The 24,846-nt window shown below is 39.6% G+C and overlaps 1 protein-coding gene across 4 annotated transcripts in view; it reads right to left on the bottom strand.

The window, feature by feature from the left end:
• The window catches only part of LOC124116009 (neuroglian-like), a 225,160-nt gene that overhangs the window by 175,133 nt on the left and 25,181 nt on the right, over window positions 1-24,846 (bottom strand). For 2 of the 4 annotated variants that reach the window (XM_046477206.2, XM_046477207.2), the window contains exon 1: window positions 19,847-20,294. The exons of 1 other annotated variant lie outside the window; for it this stretch is intronic. The gene's annotated coding sequence lies outside the window, so the exon portion shown is untranslated. Of the gene's footprint in view, window positions 1-19,846; window positions 20,296-24,846 lie in introns of those variants that run through there. One more of the 4 variants, XM_046477200.2, reaches the window with a different exon arrangement.

Raw genomic sequence — 24,846 nt, 5'->3', positions numbered from 1 at the left:
GCAATGCTTTATCAATTGTTGAAAGCTTCAAGATGGAGTGAATCTGTGAATAGACTTATAGATTGTGTGGAGAGTTGGTTACAGCTGTTTCCATGAGACATTAGTGACCTACTCTGATATAGAATTGTAACATGATGGGGACCTGTTGTATTTCAGTGACATCACTGCATGCTAGCATATATAGTGTGGGAATGACGGCGGTTTGTTGGTTTTGTCTGTGTGTTGTTAACTCAGCAATATTCCAGCTATATGACAGCGGGCTTAAATGAAGGTCCTACCTGTTTTACCCATTCAGTTAAACCTATGAAAAAAATATAGTTGAGGTGTAGTGAAATGAGGTTTAATGTCTCTTAAGAATATTTCACTTATGTAGTGACGCGCAAGCATGTGTGTATGTGACTGCTTGTATAATAGTCTGGACTAATGTCAGTTTTATAGTGCTAGCCCACTGAAATACCATGCCACAGTTTAACATGGATACCCAGCTCAGACACAGTATACTGACTCCAAGCCGACCAGTCCTTGAATGCCAGGAAGGGTAACAACAAGTACCATCTTTTAACATCGTTTGCATGATGCAGCCAGAGAATCGAACCACCAACCTTCCGTTCTCCAAGCATATATCGAGGCACTTTATAAGCAAAAGAGAAATCTCAATATATTGACTGTCAGCTAACAATAAATTCATCAGATGATCAACTTGTTTGTAAATGGAATCCATTTCTGTACACTACAAAGGTGAGGCAACTATATACAACCAGAAATAAACATGATGCAAGGCATCGTTCAACATGTTTAGGTGTGACGCAACCATTTACCACTTTGGTGAAACCTATTCTATAAGAACAGGAAGTGTAAATTGCAGAGCCTGCGACCACTGGCTTAATTACCTGAGCTTCCTTCTTCAGGTATAATCATATGGGCAAACATGCATTTGCAAACCCACGTTTGCAGACTCCACAAATTATTATTATTGCCTAGTTTCTTCTCACTCCAATCAAATGCTGATGCCATTTTGAGGCAAATGTCAGTTTTGTTTGATTGTTTATTTGTTTGTTTAACATCACATTCAGCAATATTCCAGCTATATGACAGCGGTCTGTAAACAATCGAGTCTGGACCAGACAATCCGGTGATTGACATCATGAGCACTGATCGATGCAGTTGGGATACGATGACATCCATCAACCAAGTCAGCGAGCCGGACCACCTAATCCCATTAGTTGCCTCTTATGACAAGCATAGACACCTTTTACGGAAAACATGGGTTGCTGAAGACCTATTCTACCCCGGACTTCAAAGGTAGCAAATGTAAGTAAAATCATGCAACATCGACACAGTATCTGACTATAGGTGAACAACATATGTTTAAAATGAAATCAAGTTGGAAAACACTCAACTGTTGGCCAAAATACTGGTCAGAGCAGAGACTCATTCTATTTCTCGTCAACAATTTGACAAACTTCTCAAACTAGTTTGTAACTGTTTTTGCAATTTTCACACACGCACACACACAAACAAAATGTTTGTAAACATAAATCGGCAAACACAAGTTTTCCGCGTAAAGCCACCTTAAGATATAAATGTACGACCAGCAGATCTTGGCTAGGTCAAGGGAGGCAACTCTGCAGAGGATCATTTTCACACTAATAACAATTATCAAATGCCTTCATGGCACCATGCATACAAACCAAGGATATTTTCACTTTATTTGATCTTTATCTGCTGTATTAGGTTTTGATGAATATTAATGGTGTACATGGTGATTCATTGCCCAACACAATGAAAGCAATAACTATGAGATATATTTTGCTGTGAGTTAACATTAACTGAAAACACAATGAGAATATGGTTAAGCTGCTGAATAAAATATGAGTCGCTTGGCAATTCAATTCTCTTCCTGTGCTTTTCAAAGACAGGAAAATTCTTTAAAACATCACAATGAACACCCAGCACTTCAAAGACTAATAAGATCATTACCAGTCCGGATCACCATTAATATGCTCGAAAAAATCCAAAGAAAACATAAACTAGTTTTTCTCAAAACAGTTTAAGCAATAAACATGCATGCAAATCCCTTGTTAGGAATACACAACACTCATTATACAGTCTGCAGGCTCTTCTCTAATCCACAGGTTCTCCCTAATCACTTTACGATCGATCCCCCTGAACCTTGCGACACCCTTCCCAGGTCTGTCCCCCTTGCTAAAGGAGCGAAATGACCTCAGGTGGTGTGAAAGTAACTTAACTTACATGTAACCTGACTAATTTGCACAGCTAACATTAGTCTATAGGGCATGGGTAAAATCTATTGAAAAGTCGTCAGCACCAGTCACTTAAGTAATGATCATTACAGCTTGTTAATCAGTTTCCACTTTTGGAGTGAGTTGAAACAAGTTGGTTGGTTCTCAGTCATATTCATCTTTAAATAGTTTGAACAGTAATCACAAAGAGAGTTGATGTAAAGATGGTGACGAAAGTATGGAACAGCTACATATGGACAAAATCTGATACAGCACTACCCATATTAACAAATGATATAAGATTCCATACAGCTACACATGGACAAAATCTGATACAGCACTACCCATATTAACAAATGATATAAGATTCCATACAGCTACACATGCACAAAATCTGATACAGCACTACCCATATTAACAAATGATATAAGATTCCATACAGCTACACATGGACAAAATCTGATACAGCACTACCCATATTAACAAATGATATAAGATTCCATACAGCTACACATGGACAAAATCTGATACAGCACTACCCATATTAACAAATGATATAAGATTCCATACAGCTACACATGGACAAAATCTGATACAGCACTACCCATATTAACAAATGATATAAGATTCCATACAGCTACACATGGACAAAATCTGATACAGCACTACCCATATTAACAAATGATATAAGATTCCATACAGCTACACATGGACAAAATCTGATACAGCACTACCCATATTAACAAATGATATAAGATTCCATACAGCTACATATGGACAAAATCTGATACAGCACTACCCATATTAACAAATGATATAAGATTCCATACAACTACATATGGACAAAATCTGATACAGCACTACCCATATTAACAAATGATATAAGATTCCATACAGCTACATATGGACAAAATCTGATACAGCACTACCCATATTAACAAATGATATAAGATTCCATACAGCTACACATGGACAAAATCTGATACAGCACTACCCATATTAACAAATGATATAAGATTCCATACAGCTACACATGGACAAAATCTGATACAGCACTACCCATATTAACAAATGATATAAGATTCCATACAGCTACATATGGACAAAATCTGATACAGCACTACCCATATTAACAAATGATATAAGATTCCATACAGCTACATATGGACAAAATCTGATACAGCACTACCCATATTAACAAATGATATAAGATTCCATACAGCTACACATGGACAAAATCTGATACAGCACTACCCATATTAACAAATGATATAAGATTCCATACAACTACATATGGACAAAATCTGATACAGCACTACCCATATTAACAAATGATATAAGATTCCATACAGCTACATATGGACAAAATCTGATACAGCACTACCCATATTAACAAATGATATAAGATTCCATACAGCTACACATGGACAAAATCTGATACAGCACTACCCATATTAACAAATGATATAAGATTCCATACAGCTACACATGGACAAAATCTGATACAGCACTACCCATATTAACAAATGATATAAGATTCCATACAGCTACATATGGACAAAATCTGATACAGCACTACCCATATTAACAAATGATATAAGATTCCATACAGCTACATATGGACAAAATCTGATACAGCACTACCCATATTAACAAATGATATAAGATTCCATACAACTACATATGGACAAAATCTGATACAGCACTACCCATATTAACAAATGATATAAGATTCCATACAGCTACATATGGACAAAATCTGATACAGCACTACCCATATTAACAAATGATATAAGATTCCATACAGCTACACATGGACAAAATCTGATACAGCACTACCCATATTAACAAATGATATAAGATTCCATACAGCTACACATGGACAAAATCTGATACAGCACTACCCATATTAACAAATGATATAAGATTCCATACAGCTACACATGGACAAAATCTGATACAGCACTACCCATATTAACAAATGATATAAGATTCCATACAGCTACACATGGACAAAATCTGATACAGCACTACCCATATTAACAAATGATATAAGATTCCATACAGCTACACATGGACAAAATCTGATACAGCACTACCCATATTAACAAATGATATAAGATGGCCAAGCGATACATCGAAAAGAACAATGAAGAACAAAGTGTGGTTTATTTCCCAATAAAACATTGTTCTATCATGACGTCATTTCTGGAGATTCCAACATGTGCTCGCAACATGATGACGTCGTATATTGGACGATGTTATTTTTGAGAGGGGAGTGTCTAGTGAATTGTTCCCCATAGATGTAGCTGGGCAACGCAGATAAACGCGATGGCCAAACCAACGCAGGAGATATGACATTTGTCAGTGAGAGAAAAGGTACAGGTTAATCGACGTGAGGATTGTGAGAATATGTGGGAAATACCAACCTGTGCATAAAATGGACTTGTCCGATATTGCAAGGTTGGATTCTATTGAGGAAGTCATCATTACCGGTATTAAACTACAGGTAAATATGTTAAAGCTTGTACATTTCATCATCATCGTCCTTAAAGAGGCTGTACATCATGTTGATATCTCAAATAAGAAATAAACAACTTGTGGTCGTTGTTTATCGTACACTAAACACTGCTGCTCCCCTCATGATTTATTCACCTTGTAGTGTTTTATTGTACAACAAACAACTCCCACTCGTTTCATTTTTAAGTATGTATTCAGAAGGGTCTCATCTAACAGAGTCTGGATTAACCAGATTTTACTTTGTAAAAAAACCATTAAGATTTGAGATTTGTGGGTTAACTGAGTAGACAATACCGAGCAATTTCATTTGGAACCGACGGTAGAGATGGTAAAATTTTGAAGCATCAAATACTCATTAAAACCCACAAATCTGAAAACACACAATGTCTATTGACATTCAAAATATAACAGCTATCAGTCATTTTTTGTCCTATGGAATCAATGTTTCAGATGTAAGCAAAAAGATGCTTAATCTTAATAGCATTCATGATTGCTTGGAACAAATATAGGTAAAAGGTTTGTCACTATCAACATTTCATGAAATATTCAAGCTTTATCTATTTTCAAAAATCCATTATTGTTGTAAACCTGAGATATACAATAAACAGTTATTTCAAATACAAAAGACAAAAAGTGATTACGTAGAGGAGAATGTCTGAGTAGCGCTCCAATCCTTAGAAATAAGAGAACCCGCAGGGGCTGCAACACATTATTTTTTTAAAATGGAGAGTTACTAGGATATTCACCTACTTAAAACACATCCCTACTTTTACGCTTTGACAAAAAATTCTCGAAAAAAATGAACTCTTTGTAGCCTGTATTTATATTGTGTGAGTCGCCCTTGCGTGATGCAAGAGGAATACATGCTATGTCGCAGTTGCACGTGCACCAAGCTCCGTCGTCAGCTGATATTTACAATGCATGGTACATGGCTCTTCATTATTTCATGGGGTCCTAAACTAGTATTGTATAAATCACTCGCATGTTAAACATACATGCAGGCAGGGATTATAGGAAATATAGAGCCCCGAACAAGGATACATGTATATATGTTTACCAGATAGGCTTTTTTTGTCAAAGGTTTATCTAATTGCTTTAAATATGAACATGGCCATAGTTAACCCACTGTAAAGCAACTTTATGTACACATTTTTTTAGCTTTGAATTATGCATCGATTTGGAAATATTTGATAGTTTATTTCACACTGTACTGTCATGTATCACCGTAGCTGAGGTCGACAACTAGATGTCCCAAAACAAACGATGCGTGTTCGAACCCGTGGTGAAAAAAATTGAAATCATTCCCTTGTCAAAATATTTGAAAATAGTTCCATTGGTTTCAAGTGTAAATTAATTGAAATGGTGCAAGGTAATGTATACCTGACAAACAACTCTCCATTCCGTTTTAAACAATAGAATGACGTCACAGATGTGTTTTAACTTGCAGGACTCAACACTAGTAACATTTAAAATCAACATACCAAAGTAGCCCCAAGACAGATTCTTTTTCTTTAAGAAACTGTGCATATACTGAGTGAGTGAGTGAGTGAGTGAGTGAGTGAGTGAGTGAGTGAGTGAGTTGGGTTTAACGCCGCTTTTAACAGTATTCCAGATATATCACAGCGTGTCAGCTTAATGTTCGAGGAAAGCCCCAAGTGATGCAGGTCTCAGACGTTTACCACTTCGGTGAAACCCACGAGCACGGGTATGGTGCTGACAAACCTAGAAACATATTCGTGGCGAATTCGAACCCACAATCATAGGTTTCTAGCGTGCCCAAGGGACGCAACTCTGCACAGCGAATTGCCGCACCTTAGACGACTGGGCCACCCAGGCGCCCCTGTGCATATGGGAGCAGTAGGGTGAATTCATGCGAAGCCCAAGGTTCGATTCCCCACATGGGTACAATGTGTGAAGCCCATGTCTGGTGTCTTCTCCCAGAATATTGCTGGAATATATCCAAAAGCTTCGGAAAACAAAATTCTCTGACTCATTCACACTGTACATATGATAAAATCGATAGTATAGTTTCTTTTGGTGAGGAGTATAAGTGACTGTGAAGTGTTCAGCTGTATATTATTTTACAACCAGTACAGCAGCCGAAAGTCAGACGTATCAAGAATCCATCACTGTAATTGAATCTTTTGCCTGCCTCATCAAATAATGATACCACTGGTGAAACTGGACATCCGACAATAACCAGACCAGCAGTTTTACACTCCCCACATTGTGTGGAAGCCGACTTTTCTAACATTTCACAGCAAATGAATAATTGATAGAACACCCTGAGATGCACATATATTAATAGGTCTATACATTATTAGAATATAATGATACAGAACGCCAGGTCTATTATGTAATAAATGTCAGTCCAGTCTTAACTGTTTATTTTCAACTATATCAGTATTGGTGATTATTTATGCATGACAATATTCCGGAGATGTTGAAAATCAAATACCACATAGATATATATTCTATATTCTATGCATTCAAAGTGGAAGTCTAGTTTGTTTCACGATCTTGATTGGACTGTGCATAGACTCGTTAGTCCAGCCAAAATATAACTCCATAATTGCAGCCTAGTTCAGAAAGGGTGGAAACTGGACTTTTATAGTCAGTTAACTCCCTTGTCTCGGGAAGATGGGTGACTGAATACAAAAATTAGATCGGTGCCACAATCTGACTGGTTGCAAAACGTGGCATAATGGGATTTGAAGCCATCAAAACTTATCATTAATCACAGCTTATGAATATTTTCTAAATTAATAAAAAAAAAATTCATACTGTTACATGCAACATGAACCCAATATTTTAAATATACCCAGTTGCATTATAATGCTGATCATTTGGGTCAGAGGAAAAGGAAGGTTATAAAAAGATGACAAAAAACAAGACACATGACATACATTTAACCAGATCTCCTGATTTAACCAACCAGTCCTCACTCACTTTGCTTTTACGACAATCATGGGCATTGAGGACCTCTTCTAACTCGAATCTCAAAGGGAGACAATCACAGGGCACTGCAGCCCTTTTCTGTCCAGGAATCCCAATGGGGAGACAATCATTGGCATTGAGGACCTCTTCTTCCTGGAATCCCACGGGGAGACAATCATGGGCATTGAGGACCTCATCCTCCTGGAATCCCAATGGGAAGACAATCATAGGGCATTGAGGACCTATTCTTCCTTGAATCCCATGGGGAGACAATCATGGGCATTGAGGACCTCTTCTTCCTGGAATCCCACGGGGAGACAATCATAGGGCATTGAGGACCTCTTCTTCCTGGAATCCCCATAGGGAGACAATCATAGGGCATTGAGGACCTCTTCTTCCTGGAATCCCACGGGGAGACAATCACATGGCACTGAGGACCTCTTCTTCCTGGAATCCCAATGGGGAGACAATCATGGGCATTGAGGACCTCTTCTTCCTGGAATCCCGATGGGGAGACAAGCATAGGGCATTGAGGACTTCTTCTTCCTGGAATCCCAATGGGGAGACAATCATGGGCATTGAGGACCTCTTTTTCCTGCAATCCCAATGGGGAGACAATCATGGGCATTGAGGACCTCTTCTTCCTGGAATCCCAATGGGGAGACAATCATAGGGCATTGAGGACCTCTTCTTCCTGGAATCCCCATGGGGAGACAATCATGGGCATTGAGGACCTCTTCTTCCTGGAATCCCACGGGGTGACAATCATAGGGCATTGAGGACCTCTTCTTCCTGGAATCCCATGGGGAGACAATCATAGGGCATTGAGGACCTCTTCTTCCTGGAATCCCAATGGGGAGACAATCATAGGGCATTGAGGACCTCTTCTTCCTGGAATCCCATGGGGAGACAATCATGGGCATTGAGGACCTCTTCTTCCTGGAATCCCATGGGGAGACAATCATAGGGCATTGAGGACCTCTTCTTTCTGGAATCCCACGGGGTGACAATCATAGGGCATTGAGGACCTCTTCTTCCTGGAATCCCATGGGGTGACAATCATAGGGCATTGAGGACCTCTTCTTCCTGGAATCCCGATGGGGAGACAATCATAGGGCATTGAGGACCTCTTCTTCCTGGAATCCCATGGGGAGACAATCATAGGGCATTGAGGACCTCTTCTTCCTGGAATCCCAATGGGGAGACAATCATAGGGCATTGAGGACCTCTTCTTCCTGGAATCCCATGGGGAGACAATCATAGGGCATTGAGGACCTCTTCTTCCTTGAATCCCATGGGGAGACAATCATGGGCATTGAGGACCTCTTCTTCCTGGAATCCCATGGGGAGACAATCATAGGGCATTGAGGACCTCTTCTTCCTGGAATCCCATGGGGAGACAATCATGGGCATTGAGGACCTCTTCTTCCTGGAATCCCATGGGGAGACAATCACAGGACATTGAGGACCTCTTCTTCCTGGAATCCAATGGGGAGACAATCATAGGGCATTGAGGACCTCTTCTTCCTGGAATCCCATGGGGAGACAATCATGGGCATCGAGGACCTCTTTTTCCTGGAATCCCAATGGGGAGACAATCATAGGGCATTGAGGACCTCTTCTTCCTGGAATCCCAATGGGGAGACAATCATATGGCATTGAGGACCTCTTCTTCCTGGAATCCCATGGGGAGACAATCATAGGGCATTGAGGACGTCTTCTTCCTGGAATCCCCATGGGGAGACAATCATAGGGCATTGAGGACCTCTTCTTCCTGGAATCCCATGGGGAGACAATCATAGGGCATTGAGGACCTCTTCTTCCTGGAATCCCATGGGGAGACAATCATGGGCATTGAGGACCTCTTCTTCCTGGAATCCCATGCGGAGACAATCACAGGACATTGAGGACCTCTTCTTCCTGGAATCCAATTGGGAGACAATCATAGGGCATTGAGGACCTCTTCTTCCTGGAATCCCATGGGGAGACAATCATGGGCATCGAGGACCTCTTTTTCCTGGAATCCCGATGGGGAGACAATCATAGGGCATTGAGGACCTCTTCTTCCTGGAATCCCATGGGGAGACAATCATATGGCATTGAGGACCTCTTCTTCCTGGAATCCCAATGGGGAGACAATCATGGGCATTGAGGACCTCTTCTTCCTGGAATCCCATGGGGAGACAATCATAGGGCATTGAGGACCTCTTTTTCCTGGAATCCCGATGGGGAGACAATCATAGGGCATTGAGGACCTCTTCTTCCTGGAATCCCATGGGGAGACAATCATATGGCATTGAGGACCTCTTCTTCCTGGAATCCCAATGGGGAGACAATCATGGGCATTGAGGACCTCTTCTTCCTGGAATCCCATGGGGAGACAATCATAGGGCATTGAGGACCTCTTCTTCCTGGAATCCCCATGGGGAGACAATCATAGGGCATTGAGGACCTCTTGTTCCTGGAATCCCAATGGGGAGACAATCATGGGCATTTAGGACCTCTTCTTCCTGGAATCCCCATGGGGAGACAATCACATGGCACTGAGGACCTCTTCTTCCTGGAATCCCATGGGGAGACAATCATGGGCATTGAGGACCCCATCCTACTGGAATCCCCATGGGGAGACAATCACAGGGCATTGAGGACCTCTTCTTCCTGGAATCCCACGGAGACAATCATGGGCATTGAGGACCTCTTCTTCCTGGAATCCCAATGGGGAGACAATCATGGGCATTGAGGACCTCTTCTTCAGGAATCCCAAAGGGGAGACAATCCTAGGGCACTGAGGACCTCTTCCTCCTGGAATCCCAATGGGGAGACAATCACAGGGCATTGAGGACCTCTTCTTCCTGGAATCCCAAAGGGGAGACAATCACAGGGCACTGCAGCCCTTTTCTGTCCTGGAATCCCCAAGGGGAGACAATCACAGGACATTGGGTTCCTATTCTTCCTGGAATCCCCATGGGGAGACAATCCTTGGGTACTGAGGACCTATTCTTACTCGAATCTCAAAGGGAGACAATCACAGGGCACTGCAGCCCTTTTCCATCCAGGAATCCCCAAGGGGTAACAGCTGAGTATCATCTCCTTGATGGTCAACATCTGAGATACCTTTCATGCTCAGCTGCCATTGTGACCACCTGATTCCTGTTTCAGTCTCCTTGGTCGAGGATCATTAGGAGCTCCCAAGGGACCGACTGAACCAGACGCACTGTAAACAACCTGAATTATATAACATCGGCACTTGGTGCAACAACAAAGAACACAAAACTGTCATAGCAACCACTGCGGGACAACCATTGTCCAATGTAACATTTATTCAGTCAAACTGCCCTAAAGCCATGCCGTGTGTATGTGGAGAATCAATGGTTCTTCTAATTCACTTAATCCCAAGAGTGGCCCTTTATCTTATCCCTCACCAGGCTTGTATCCTACTGTCAGCCATTCTTAACAAGCTTGCTGACTATGTCCTTCTATATTGGCAGGATTGTTAATGCATAACAAGTAATCCTCTCGTGGACTACATGAGTCTTGGTCGAGACAGGACAATTCAAGTTTCATGGTCAGGGAGAAAGGATTACATGTGGTGCTGAGGGAAATTCCATATATCCTGTGTCATTAAGGAAACAATGCTACCATTGCAAAACAACTACTTCCTCAATCTAGAAGCATTTGAAATCATCATCATCATCATCATCTGATCCCCGGGAAGTAGTATTTCACTGTACAGAGTTACATCCCTTAGACCTGCCAGAATCCTATGATCATGGGATCAAACCCCAGCTTTACAGACATTATGTTTCTAGGTTTGTCAGCAGTATACCCATGCTCATGGGTTTCACTGACATCATAAACATCTGAGACCTGCATCACTTCAGGCTTTCTCAATAACTCAAATGCTGTTAAATGCAACATTTAATTCAACTCACTCACTCATAAAGGAATTTATTACCCACAGGGTTAGAAATAAAAACGTTCATAAAAATTGTATGTGCACTAGTGCAAATATCACTTCAAGTGTGTTGTTTTAGTCATCCGGACAACATTGTTGACGTCATTCAAATCTTATTGGACAAATTGTGGCTTCCTAGGACAGTGATGATGATCAACGCACTTTTCTAAAGGGGAGCTCAAAAGGATGAAGAAATAATGGGTAATGAAGAAAGTATTACATTATTATTGCACTCAGCAATATTCCAGCTATATGATGGCAGTCTGTAAATAATTAAGTCTGGACCAGACAAACCAGTGATTGAAAATATGAGCATCGGTCCACGCAATTGGGATCAATGACATGCATCAATCATGTCAGCGAGCTTGACCACCCGATCCCGTTAGTCGCCTCTTACGACAAGCATAGTTGCCTTTTACGGCATGCATGGGTAAGAATTCATGTATTACCCCTGCTCTCCCTCAGGAAATACAAGAATTCTGACACTTGTTGCATAAAATAGGCAAGAAACACATGCTCAAATAATAGCACATCCAAGTACCCCAGTGTTCTTAATTTGACAACTGTCGAGATATTTTCCAAATATTTGGTACTAAATGGCAGCAAGGTCCTTCACTAGCTACGTAATCAACAGAAGAGTGACATTAAAACCTATCAGTGGGCTTAAACAAAATAGATAAAAGCATCATTAATTCTACAACAGGAAGTGCCAGATGACTTTCTGAGCCACTACGCTGATTTATAAATACCATCACTGGCAACTTCATCCAGATCAAGAGGTTTTGGTCCAGGACGGTATCAGATTGCTTGTCTTGGAGATCTTTGAACTTAATTAACTTCTACATTTAAAGTAATCTATGCCCATCAGCCACCACAGGTGTGCCACCCCAAACATGGCCATAAACTGAAAAACACATGACAACAAGACTCCTGAGAACATTGTCATAGAAGATATTTTGTTCCATTAACTATATTCAATCTCCGGTGACTTGTTACTTATAAGTTGTCCAGTACCATCGTCAAAATGCACCTGTCCCTATGAAAAGATCATTAGGGTATTCATTCCAAAGCTTTGCAAAATCCAAATATAGGCCATAGGTACCTTCTTGTAAGCCTTAGAAACCATTAATTGATTTTATCATTGCAATGGATAGTTCAACCCCCATTAGCATGAATTTGTAATTAAGTAAACATCTGGTTGGACAGGTAGATGGGAAGGATAAAGTCGCTTAATTCAATAATACATGTGTCCATTGTGGTTGGCGTAGTCGGCGCGATCATCATATTGGTAGTATTATCAGCAAAGCTTTGATGGCCTATCCACATGCGAAACTCCCTTAAAACAGGATAAAATGGGATTAGCACTCAGTTATCTCCCTTCACACATTTGTCACGATTTCAGTTTTAGTTATTCTATATGCCGTGAACCAAATCAATCCTTAACCAATACCGTATTTGACGTAATAGGCGCCCCGCTCCAATAAGCGCCCACAGCAATATTTGCTAATATATTGGTAAGTGAACAATCCCAATTACCCCCCTTTCCAACTGATCAATACACAAGACTTATTTATTCGTGTATAATACACACTCGTGTGTTATATGCACCCTTAATTATGGGCAATTAAATTCTGGAAAAATATATCTGGCGTACATAAACATTTCAAGCTGTCAGCATAAACCACGAAATTTACCTTTTAACTCTGTTTTTTTTTCACCAAAATAATATTCTAGTAAGAGCCCCCTATTCCTAATTTTGAGAGTGCCCTGGGCGCTTATTACGTCGAATACGGTACCTGCACATAGAAATTATTTGAGCTGACAAGGAATTGATTGTGCATCCTGGTGTTGTCAGTTGTCAGTGTTGAATTGCAAATCTCTTCATTCAAATTCTATCAAAACTTCAGATTCTGTCAAATAAATCTTCATGCATAAAAAAAAGGTGGAAACAGAAAAAAAATCTGAAAAGAAATTTTAATCAAAATTCAACATTGTGCAACAGTTGAATGGATAAGGATATTTTTGTAAGATCCAATTTGACAAAATGTACAAAAAAAATCAGTATTTTATCAAATGATTTAAAAACTATAACAAACACATCTGCCAGCCTAATTTCTCCTTCGCAAAGCTGAACACTAGGGTGCAGCCTTATTCACTGGTGCTGTACCCCATAACCAGCAGTGTGAAAATACATCATACAAAATTGCATGTAAAGTCACTCGGAATGAGACATCGTCATACCGCCTACTGCGCCCAGGCAATTGTTGTCTCTGGTAATCTCGACACAACGCTACAGCCAGCAGGTAAAAACGACTTTGTACCACCTCTACCTCTTTGAAGTGTGGACCTGAATTGCTAACTGTCAAGGCAGTAGATTAAATGTCCAAAGTCATGCTGTGAGGAAGGAGAGAGTGCCTGTCAACGAAAACCATTGCATCCTCTGCGCTGCAGTAAAATCAATCCAATTTCTTCCCTTCATCATAGGAAGGTTTCTTTTCGCCATCCCCTTGCATATGTATGCTTCTCAACGATTCTAACGTGGTGCATAAGACTTCATAGAATTGCTAATGGGCTTAATCAAGTCCTTTGATTTTTTGGTGAAATTTGGGTTTAAGTTTTTATTATATTTCCCTAATCAAGACTTTTCTTACAACTGAATTAAGTGCACCTGTTATGACAGAAGAACATTGCAACTTAAAACAGCCAGGAAAATGGCACAATTATAGCATCATAACACCCAATCAAGTCATGATTGGGGGATTCTTCAAACTAAAGTGGATAATCTTTGTGGTAATAACAGTACAAGCTTGCCAGATTACATCTTGATAGAAACCTTATCTTTATATAAACATCCGCTAGATTCATACGATAATATTGACACAGGTTCAGACACGGGTATCAGTTATTGACATTACTTAAAAGTGATTTACAACATTTGCATTATTATAAGCACTCCTGCCCTCAGTTTACAAGGCAAAGAATTGCCTATCTTTTTCCTAATATGGCATTGAATATGTACTATTTCCCTAAAACTTTTTCTAATAGTCCATGATCATTATTTGGAGGCATGACATGACCACATTATGTATCATACTGTCCTCTGCCTATTTCATCTGTATAACTATCTACAAAAATGCTGTTTTCCTATCAACCTGTCATCTAACATCTCTCATTCATTGTATGACACAATTGAAATCTTCAGCGACTGGTCTGTAGGCTGTATCAGTGAGTGTACCCATGTCGGGAATCAAACCCAGGTCTTCGGCATTACGAGCGAACCCCAGCTACCCCACCGCCCCTGTAGGCTATATTAGCCCAGCTAAAAACCAAAACCAAATATGTTCAAGATAACTGGACTAGTCAAAACTGTCATTCTTGACTGAAACTATAAATTAATTCTTGCAAAGATTTACCTTTATCCTTTGAGGTCTTTATACAGTTGACAATAAGTGTATACAACTGGGAATAACTGACAGTATAGACAAGACTGCTGCATATTCAACAAGGCCTATACATATCACTGCTTTTCAGTAATCAATTCATATAATTTCGACTCTATTTTGCATTTACCGCACTATGGAATCTGTTTCACAGATCTTCAACATTGATTATTGTCTGTTGTCGATGTTTTGAATATACATAATCAGAAACCATATTATTTCTGCTTGTACCATTATTTCACACAGTTAATATCGACAAATTCTCTTTCCAACCATCTTCAATTTGTCAACAAACATTTTCCCCTTCTTCAAACTATATCTGAAAAATCTTCCTTTTGTACGATCTGTATCTGAAATCTTCCCGTCCTTTCAATCCATATCTAAAACTCTTCCCTTACATTCCTTCAATCTGTATCTGAAATCTTCCCTTCCTTTCAATCCATATCTAAAACTCTCTCCCTCAATCAATCCATATTCAAATTCTTCCCCCAAATTCCTTCAATCTATATCTGAAAATCTACCCCTCCTTCAATCTACTTCTGAAACTTTTCATCTCCTTCAGTCTAGAGCTAAAAATCTTCCCCATCTATAATCTGTCCTGATCTTCCCCATCCCCAAATTTCATAACTCTAACAAAACTATACTTTTTTTAACCCCAGCCTACCACTACCTTACACCATAACCATCCCACTAAAAACTACTTCCCTAGCAACCTAACCACTGTATCACCAACACTTCATTCCATAGTGCTCCTTCCAGTCCTGTCTCTTTCCCCGATATAACTTTAATTCCCATGCTTCCATTTCCAGATCACTACTCTCCCGGTCCCCGGCCCACTCTCTCAGTGTTCTCTCCAATATTCACTCAACCAATATTATTTTCTCTCCACTCATTGATTGCGATAGACACAGTGTTGGCCCTGCCCCGCAATGGAAGCCAGCACAGTGTTAAATACAGCAGAGATTACCTTCCAATCAGGGCATTATATATCCTCAGTAAAGGTACACGCCCAATCAATAGAGATCAGACTACGACCCACACTCCACTCCTCAAGGGTCGGAGACACATCCGATCGTGGCCACCTAGCATCTCGGTTCTGAGGCAATATTTGATGAAGCCGAACACACCTCACTTGGAGAAGACCTTCACGCTCAGGCACAATGTAAAACCAATCTACAGAGAATCAAATATGCATCAAATCCTCACACTCTCCAACCAACACTCCCACTCCAGTGTGCCAGTGAGGATGACACAGTGAGAACGCTTCCCCCTGTACATGGCAGATTATTTCTGTGGGGATGTAATCCCCACTCCTGCTTAAATATTTGGCTATTTTTTACGTCAAAGCCTCGTATTTTCATAAAACATCTGAACAGAGAAACTGGATAGGCAATTCCTTTCAGTGTAATTGTGCTGCTCTCATATTCAGAGCACATGAAGACCAGTTCTTCCCGGAAATGTCCTACAAATATTCAGCTCTCTTCTGCTCTGTCAAATAGACATCTTTTTTTTGTAAAAGGATTAGCAACAGCTAAAAGGAACATAAACATGTTCTGCAAGCACCCACGTTGAGAAAAAAGAGATCTCCCTTTCAAGACGGCACACAGTCATAAGATGATTCTCTCTAAACTGAATTCTTCAAAAGCAATACTCAGTACAAATGTAGTTCTCACCTGATGGAATCCACACAAAACCCCACCAGCAGAGTGCTAGCATGTAAATAACTCTTATCAAAGAGTTCTGTTCCAATTCCATCAGAATCGTGTCATTAACACTGTAATAATTACATCAAACAAACCTATGTCTATAGGATGGATGCATCACAAATTAGAAAAACCAGTTTTAAATATTGCATCATCCTACCAAGTTGTCCAAAAGGATCTGTAAGCACCATCTAACTCAGAGAATTTGTTTGGGAACCAACACTTGAAGTGTTGACATATCTGGTGTTGCAATGAGTGAAATACCTACAGCAGACAGAGTCAAAGAGTTCTGCAGCTGTGGAACCGGTGTATATATGTCATATGTTAGTGAAGATAGAAGTGTGTGACATATAGCACACCCATCCAACGACTTCCTGCAACTATTGAACCAGTGTATATATGTTCCCTGGAAGAGAGTATGTACATGTAACATACCCCCTCTAAAATAGTTCCTGCAACAAAGGAACCAATGTAAAATCGTCATATATGGTCCTATTGAACCAGTGTATATATGTTCCCTGGAAGAGAGTATATACATGTAACATACCCCCTCTAAAATAGTTCCTGCAACAAAGGAACCAATGTATAATTGTCATATATGGTCCTATGGGGGCTAGCAGTATTCTCTATATAGCACACCCACAAGTTAAGGACCAATGGACATGGTATGTCATGTGTTTCTATTTTAAAGAGTTCATACATCATTCTAACTTAAATAGTTCCTTCCCCCATGCATAAATGGCATATGATCCTATGGAGAGAGCAGTAAGTATATTTAGAATACCAACTCAAAGACTTCCTGGAACTAAGGAACCAGTGCATAAATGGCATATGATCCTATGGAGAGAGCAGTAAGTATATATAAAATACCAACTCAAAGACTTCCTGGAACTAAGTTACCGGTGTATAAATGGCATATAATCCTATGGAGAAAGCAATAAGTATATAGAAAACGCACTACAAGAATTCCCACAACTACAGAATCAGTGTACATATATGGAATATTTCATGATCCAATAGGACAAACCAGTATGTCCACACAGACTTCCCACTCCAAGAATTCCTGCAACTAAGGAAACGGTTTCATCGTAGTGAATAGCCAGAGGCACCCAGCTCCTCAGTCTGAGAGTTGAACATGGAGGGTTTCACACTCAGCAATGCAAGGAACAGTGAAGGATCTGTAGCATTAACATTTACGGAATATGATAACACCTTAAGGATGCAATCTTAATTGGGAGAAAAGTAACACAGGGATGCAGATCTTAAACATTAGAGAATCTGGGATGTCATGATGTTCGGAAACTCATCTTCTTGTTCTGCCGATCATTAAGGGATGGATGTCACAGGGATGCCTATTTGTTACAGATTCTGATATTCAAACTATACTAGGCATGCCTGTCACAGGGATGCTTATTCATCACAGGCTCTGATATTTAAAACTATACTAGGGATGGCTGTCATACAATGTTTTGTGTACAATGTTATAAAGATAACCATGAATAATACCCCATACACCCAAAAGACTGCACACCATGTCTTTTCCACAATGTTACTCTTGTATATAGTCATTATATGCTATATCTATGCACAGTTTAATAATAACACACTATATGCCCTAAAGCTTGTATGCCATTCCTATTCTACAGTATAATACAAACTGTTCATTATATAACCATGACTCTACATTTCCCAAGCCCAATATGCATACCAATTCCACAATGTTATAATGATCCAACTATTGGTTAACACTCTATATTATATAACCATGACTCTACATTTCCCAAGCCCAATATGCATACCAATTCCACAATGTTATAATGATCCAACTATTGGTTAACACTCTATATTATATAACCGTGACTCTACATTCCCCAAGCCAATATGCATACCAATTCCACAATGTTATAATGATCCAACTATTGGTTAACAATCTATATTATATAACCGTGACTCTACATTCCCCAAGCCAATATGCATACCAATTCCACAATGTTATAATGATCCAACTATTGGTTAACACTCTATATTATATAACCATGACTCTACATTCCCCAAGCCAATATGCATACCAATTCCACAATGTTATAATGATCCAACTATTGGTTAACAATCTATATTATATAACCGTGACTCTACATTCCCCAAGCCAAAATGCATACCAATTCCACAACGTTATAATGATCCAACTATTGGTTAACACTCTATATGATCACAGAGCCTGTATATCTTACCTATGCAATAACGTGGTGCCAATACCTTTGAAGAATTCTTTGTATAGCCAATAGGCATGTATTCCATTCCTATTCCACAGTGGCACCGATACCGTTGAAGCCTACACCATTTGATCATAAAGCCTGCATTTCATCCCCCAGCACAGAAGCAGATGTTTCAGTGGTGGAGGAAGATAATCAAGATTGTAGTTACAAACGCAATGACTGCTGAATTCTGCAAGAGCAGAAATGCTGCATTTTGTCAAGGTAGTGTTCCTAAATATTAAATAATATTTTCAAAGTCCTCACATTTCGCAAAAATAATTTCCATCAAAATGCTTGTAAACTGATACCATTTGATCTATTCTTATGCAAAGAACACCTTTAAAAATGACTGTGTATATATATAAATGACTACGTATACAACATACGCACAGGTATTTAAATGATGAAACTACATGCTTCTACAGGAGCCAGCTGCTCAAAGCCTTCATTGTGGAGGATCTACTGTGAGCATTAACTAAGCATACACAAGGCTATAGAATTACACACAGTGCTTCTTAGTAATCTATCATTTACCCATAGTACTGCTGGCACCGGAGGAATCTTGTCATCATTATCATGAAGCCATCAGGACTGAGAGTCCCTCTGACTTAACAGAACAGCCGGTCATCAGCAACATGGGTAAAGATAGTCCGTCTACGTGAACACAATCACCTGTCCCTTCCAGATGACAAAGCCAACCCTACGGAACAACTTAAGCCGTAGAAAGCTCCACATTACCTCCTTTTTTTCTCCAGCCAACCTTAAAAAGACAGCAAAGAAGATTTTCTCTCACCTTGCTCCGCAACTATAATCTCCTGAATGTTTCCTTGTGGTACACATCACATATGGTATCTGACAGTCAGCCAACTGACAGCCACCACGACTCCTCGTACCGTTATCCGACAAACTTCATATACTCAAAAGGAACTTTGTCCTGTATGGCTGTTGTAGCTCAAGAACCCACACAATAATCCAATTCCGTAATTCGTCAGATGATGTCCACGCTCATGTCACCGTAGGCGCCAAAACTGAGAAGCACATCGTCTTTTCCTTCTCCCTTACCATGTACTCTCAGAATGAACCTGCATCCCGCTATATGATCACTGAATATCTGGTCAATACGAGTTCAGAGTTTAATCAATGGTTGAGCGTAGAATGCCTTGGCCAGCCACTGAGTGTCGCCGACACTACTGCTGACACCTTCGTCTCTCGCTACCGAAGCCCTCGAGCTTCTGCCGCTCTCCTTCTTTCTCTCCTGCACAAATACTCGTGGTGAGTTTGCCTGTCGTTGGCTCACGCAGGTCTACCAGGCACAATCAATAGCGGGGACAACATACAAGCTAGTGATCCAAAACACAAATTGCAACAATTTCCCCATGAATATGTGCAAGGAGAAGTTGTCTAGGTTCAAATGCCTTTTCCTGTGTGTTGTCATCAGAAAGTGTCATTCCGCTCATTGTCTTAACTTTAGTGTAATTTATGTTCCGGTGATTCTTCCAGGATGGTCTTCTCTCAACATCTAATGTTAACATAAAATATTCTACTGTAGGAAAAAGTAGACATTTTTTTTAGAAAATCCACCTTAAATTACTGTCAATTTTCAGCATTTTAAACACAAACATTAAAAATGATTAAAACTGATCAACAAATTCCACATTTGTTCCAATGTGCCATAACAATTTGTATATCCGTACAGATCTGCTTTATGATAAAAGAAAACATTCTCATATTCTCTTTGAGGGCTACAGAATAAAAATGTTAGCCTTTCATAATGGCTATAACATCAAATTTCATTTAAACATTAAATTTTTATCTCTGCTAACAGAACTGCCATTCCAAATGAAGAACAAAATTGGACATTAACTATGCAGATCAAGGGCTATAAAGTAAAGCAGTTTGTCCCTTGCAAGGAATAAACATCAGCTTTGCTGCCATATCAGTGCTTATCTGATCATACACAAACCTTCATAAACAGACATTTACGTCTTCTCCATGTTTAGTACACTCAAGTATGTGTTCAGCAAGCCTGGGTTTGTCGATGAGACTTTTAGCCATTATCTCACATTGAATACAATCAATATCCTATTCAGGGCTACTAAATGCACTTAATATATCAGACACACACAATTTAAGATGTTTTATAACCATCTGGTCAACAATCGTTACGAACAGGTGGGTTATTTTTACAGTAATGCAGTACAGTTTCTTCATATACATAGACTGTTTTACCAAGTGTAAAACATATGTTCTTACCAGTACGCTGACCCTGTGAAAGTATGTTTAACACACCCACATAATTGATTAAATTTTTTTAAACTGGCAGAAAATATAAAAATTTCAATTCGAATTTAAATTTAATCCTATTAGACACACTGACTGTCAGAGAATTATCTTATGACATCTATATTTTGGGGTATCTCAATGCAAGACATTCTAATTTTGACAAGTGCCATACGTTAAATCTGTGCCTTGCTAATTAAAGTTGAAACTTGCAGAGTTTCTGTCACTAAAGGTCAATGCATGAGACTTCACAGAAACCATAGGCAAGACGCTCCTGTGATCAATAAAATGTTCAAATATAGATTTTTCAAAAAATATTATCAAGAGAAATGTAATTGCTTTTGTTTCCTGGTGATGAAATAATTTCATCAAACATGACATTTAGGCTCATGCCACTGCTAAAAATACTCTCGGTGTGGCTAGTCGGCATTGTACTCCTTATAGCATGAGGACAACACTCGTAATAAAGTATTGGATTTTTTTATCTCGATGACTCTCAAAATTTCTTCATCAATTTCCAAATTAACAGAAGGAATCGGGAAAATCAAACCAATTTCTTGACCTAAAAATGTATTACTTATTGATTCCTTTAACGTCCCCCCTTTGATGTGTGATCGCTTGCAATGGACGCTCGTCTAACATAATTACTGGACCACTGCGAGTCTCAAGGTGTGTCAACTGATCTCACCTACGGCTATCTCATCAGTATCTCCGGAAGTAGAAAACCTGTCCTTGGTGATTGCTAATCAAGCGAGATATTGTGACAGACATAACAATGAAATCGGCATATGCCAATAACTGTTTTCTTGAATAACACATGTTTAGCCTGTGAGAATGGATTACGCCATCCAGGCATAAACAAACCCGGATTGTTATAACCCGAGGCAGAGGTGACAATTACTGTTCACAGGTAATCAAGAAATCAACATGTTTTCATTGTGTTGATTGATTGGATTAAAACTGCCGATCTCAACATTACTCTGAATCAACCCCAAGCATTGATGGCATCTTGGTGAAAAGTTGGGTGTTTCAAATTTCATGTAAAATAACAGATCTGATTTTAATCAAACCATTTGGTTTTTTTAATTTGATAATCTTTGTAAGAATACAAAAAGTTGAGAAGACTTCCAATTTATAATGTCTTAGTAAAGTAGAAGATAATTTAATTGATCGAAATCATATTTATTACAAGTTTGAGAAAATTGGGTAATTATAAAGGGAGTTGCGTCAGTAGAGTGAGTGAGTGAGTGAGTGAGTGAGTGAGTGAGTGAGTGGGTGGGTTTGCGAGCGAGCGAGCAAGTGAGTGAATGGGTGAGTGAGTGAGTGGGTGGGTGAGTGGGTGGGTTTGCGAGCGAGTGAGTAAGCGAGTGAATGAGTGAGTGAGAGTAAGTGAGTGAGTGTGGCTTACAGGTTAGAGTTGGTCCCCAGAGAGCTATGCTGGTTGTAACAGGCGAGATGAGGTGGTCAGACTTGCTCAAAAAGTTTGTTTGATGTTTTATTTACACCATGATAATATTCCATCTATCAATTCAAGGTTTAATTGACCTTTAGCGTTATAGCTTATCAGTACAATGCATTACATATTTCAACTTTTGATATTGGTGACTGAATATTACCATACACATGAACAATAAACTAGACTATAATTCCTTATTTCTTAATTGACATACTCTGTAAAGAAATTTGCCAAGACATGACATCTATGACATCTGCTTTACATTAGTTATAGTAAAAAACTGTATAAGTTTACTGTGGAGGGGGGGCACCTGTGGCCCAGTTGTCTAAACTTCTAAATGCCTATCAAAGAAGAAGAAAAATTGTACAATGCTTAAAACGTGCCTTGAAAATCAAAATATACCTTGATGTACAATGCTAATCAAATGACTACATACCAGGAAATCATTCACCTTTTAATGCCCAGTTAGACTCCTAATAATGCCATCTCTCTGTAATACCACATGGGAAGCTGAGGCAGTTCAGTACGGTTGGACTGGATATATTTCTAATCTATAAACCAAAGAGTACTGATGCCTACCTGGGCATACTTAAAATGAAATTATATTCACAATATCTTACAAAGCCAGTAGTTTTATTTCCGTTCACTGGTAGATAATACCACATGACCTTTCCAGTCGTCCTTCAATACTTGATAATAGGCAAGAATAAACTTGTAGGTCTACATTGCTTCAGATATGACAACCTTTCTTTAAATAAAACATAAGCCATTGATTTTGTAAAAAAACATTTCTCTTGGGATGGTACAATGACGAATATAAATGAAAAAGTCACAGTGGAGAAAGCAACCAGCCATTGTGCAGACAGTGGTTACCTTGGGGCTGACGCAGGCATACGTAACACTTAATGAAGGGTGCAGTCTCAATATGGATGCATAAATAATTCCCTTTATGATAAGAAGTCAGATGCTGCGGACCGCCTCCGTGGTCTTGTGGTAGAGCGTCCGCCCGGAGAGCGGAAGGTCCAGGGTTCGATCCCGGGCCGCGTCATACAAAAAGACGTTAAAAGATGGTACTTGTTGTTACCCTGTCTGGCGCTCGGCATTAAGGGGCTTAAACAAGGACTGGTCGGCTCGGAGTCAGTATACTGTGTCTGAGTGGGGTATTCATGTTAAACTGCGGCATGGTATCTCAGTGAGCTAGCACTATAAATCGGCATCAGTCCGGACTAGTACAAGCAGCCACACACACACATACACGTACATGCACGTCGCTATATAAGTGCAATAATCTTGGACGCGACGTTAAACCCAATTTCACCTCACCTCAGATGCTGCGTCACATTGTGATGTCATCGTATGTTCTTCACGTCATTGAGCATGATCATTTCATGTTTATACACTCCTGCCACTTACCTCTTGTGTTCTGAATGTGACGCACTTCTGTCAAGAAAACATGAGTGTGTGTGTGTGTCTGTGTGTGTGTGTGTTTGTGTGTGTGTGTGTCTGTGTGTGTGTGTGTGTGTGTGTGTGTGTGTGTGTGTACGTGTCACAGTCTGTGTTGCTGATGGTTGGTTCAGAGAGATTTAAAACCTGGGAATTTCTATGTCTGTCATAATTGTCCAAAACTGACCTCACAGTTTGGTTGATTCATTGTCCACCATTATCCTTACATACACATCATCCTTATATTCACCACCATCCCTATGTCCACCATCATCCTTATGTCCACCATCATCCTTATGTCCACCATCATCCTTATATCCAGCTTCATCCTTATATTCACCATCATCCTTATATCCAGCTTCATCCTTATATTCACCATCATCCTTATATTCACCATCATCCTTATATCCACCATAATCCTTATATTCACCATCATCCTTATATCCAGCTTCATCCTTATATTCACCATCATCCTTATATCAAGCTTCATCCTTATATTCACCATCATCCTTATATTCACCATCATCCTTATATCACCATCATCCTTATATTCACCATCATCCCTATGTCCACCATCATCATTATATCCAGCTTCATCCTTATATTCACCATCA

The sequence above is a fragment of the Haliotis rufescens genome, unplaced genomic scaffold (assembly GCF_023055435.1).
Source record: "Haliotis rufescens isolate VD_foot unplaced genomic scaffold, xgHalRufe1.0.p SCAF_68, whole genome shotgun sequence".
NCBI classification, from domain to species: Eukaryota; Metazoa; Mollusca; class Gastropoda; order Lepetellida; family Haliotidae; genus Haliotis; species Haliotis rufescens.
Note: the sequence above shows the minus strand (reverse complement) of the source record. Positions and strands in the feature narration are given on the sequence as shown.